The 2,223-nt window shown below is 39.7% G+C and overlaps 1 protein-coding gene across 1 annotated transcript in view; it reads left to right on the plus strand.

Annotated features, from left to right (window-relative positions):
- The window catches only part of LOC127004548 (solute carrier family 22 member 7-like), a gene marked incomplete in the record, with an annotated part of 89,976 nt that overhangs the window by 25,258 nt on the left and 62,495 nt on the right, over positions 1 to 2,223 (plus strand).

The following is a 2,223-nucleotide window of genomic DNA, read 5'->3' on the forward strand; positions in this document are numbered from 1 at the left end:
GAATATTTTATTTCTTCGTAAATTTTGTCATCTCTCATCCTCTCTTCTTCGCGCGGAGAGGCAGGGGAGGAAGAGAGGTGCCACTGCGCCAGTGCCAAGCGAGAGACAGACGGGAAAAGTATGCCGTACTTTTCTCTCCTCTCCAGCCAAAAAAACGTCATGACAAATGATGTACAAGCGCAAGGCAACCAGAAAAAGTCACCAACATCAAGAGGGCTTATGGAGCGGCCAAACCTCAGAAAACAAGCAAGAGAGTAGTGTAGAAGCAAGGCACTCCCGCGGCACTCGCGCTACCTGGCCACAATGAGGAAGGTGGCGCCTTCTGACACCCTCACCTACGAGTGAGTAATACTTTCTTAGAAAGGGGGACCAGATGCCTTATCATTCTGAGGTTAGTCAACAAGGTATATAGAGTCATATGTGAGAATTTCATACCAATCAGATAAATACAGATGGCAAGACAGGGAGAAATGTTAAAAAAAAATCTTTAGGAGCCGATATCTCGAAAAGTATCTTTTTAACCTTCAAATAATTTCACAAAATCGGTAAAACGTCTGAATGACTTTTGTTAGGTATCATTTTAAACTACAACTAAAGGGCGATTTTTTGTTGGAAATGGATTTTCAAAAATGTCAAAAGAAAACGGGACACAGAGTGGAGAAAATAATAGGTGACAAAAAATTGTAATTTTTTTTCTTCGAAGACAAAACAAAAAATCAATAATTCACTTCCAAAAAAATGTAGATAGGTAAACAAAGTTTCTATGGTATTTTTTTCAAAGCGATTAACTGAAAAATAAAGCCTGTGAAACAAAAAAAATGAAAAACACGCTTTGTTTGAGTCTCTCCTAAACTTCACCCGATTTTGATGAAATTCGCAGAATATCATTTCTTTACATCAACAAACAACATGCTACAGTTTCAAAGCTATTGGACGTACCATATGCGCAGGAGGAGACCCATAGGCGCGCCCCCCAAGCTTGAGCAAAAACTGCTGAAACTAGGAAGGCGTGCTTGGTGGCAAATGAAAGCTCTATTAATACTGATTAATAATCAGAAAAAAAATTGGAAAGCACAAAATAAATAAATAAAAAAGTCATAAGCAAAAAACTAGGACGTGTCCAAATCGCGGCAAAAGGACCGAAAAACAGGCTATTTTGTGTTGGCTCAACGACAAACTTGGAATCGAGCTATCAAAAAATCCTTCGAGCTGGTCAAACTACATTGTCAAGAGATGCTACATGCCAAATTACAGCCTTCTAGAGGCAATAGCAATGCCACACTAAACAAAAACGGCAAAGTGTCTGGAGCTCGTCAAAAATGCTCTCAAAAGGGTTTACGTTTCGAGCTCAAGCGACGAAACTACTGGGAGTAGGGAAATGTTATGCATCATATTGGAAAGCACATTGGTAGGGCTAAAGTATTTGTTAAATAAGTTTTTTGAAATTCTCAAAAAATGAGTGGGTTTCAAGGTTGGGAACTCAAAAATAAGTTTTTTTCAGTCGGTTTATGCGAATTTATTCGATTTTTTACCCTTTCGAGTCGGTTTTTGAGCCCGGTCGCTTATTAAAAAATATAGCCCTTTCATTTTGCCGTCGATTGATACCAAAACATTTCTGTAGCCCCAGAAATAAGGGAGTTATGGCGATTCGCACCAAAGCGGTTGATTTTCCAAAATTCGCGGCTTAATGACAGGGCTGGGGCAAGTTTCCGGTCCATAGTTTAGGGTTCACTGGCATATCACATTTGAAATATGTTTTATTACGACCATCGGCCATCAGGTACCGACGAAGTTAAGGCATCACATAAACCAAATTCATACATCCCAAGAATTATATTCCTTCTGATATTCCCCAAAACAAAACATATAATATCCAAATCTATGGAAATTCTAAAAAAAGCTAAACTGGTGAATCATCACTAGCCAGTGACCAAACAAAGATTAATGGTCAGTTAGGAGCCAGCGGCCAGCACCCACCTTCTACAAAGTTATCTTTTATTTACCAACTGAATCGAAATGGATACCAATATAAATACGAACGCCTCAAAGGTTTTCTTCTCCATGCTGTTGAGATCTGAGGAGGTCTGCATCGCAAGTCTGCGGATGAAAGTCCACTCACTAAAGTCAGAGCGAAATCAGTAACAACCGAACTCTAACCAGTCTAGTGAGCAACTGAGGTGTCTTGAAAACTTAAGGCGGCGTCACACAAGGCAAATTTCTCCC

The sequence above is a fragment of the Eriocheir sinensis genome, chromosome 3 (genome assembly GCF_024679095.1).
Source record: "Eriocheir sinensis breed Jianghai 21 chromosome 3, ASM2467909v1, whole genome shotgun sequence".
Lineage (NCBI taxonomy): Eukaryota > Metazoa > Arthropoda > Malacostraca > Decapoda > Varunidae > Eriocheir > Eriocheir sinensis.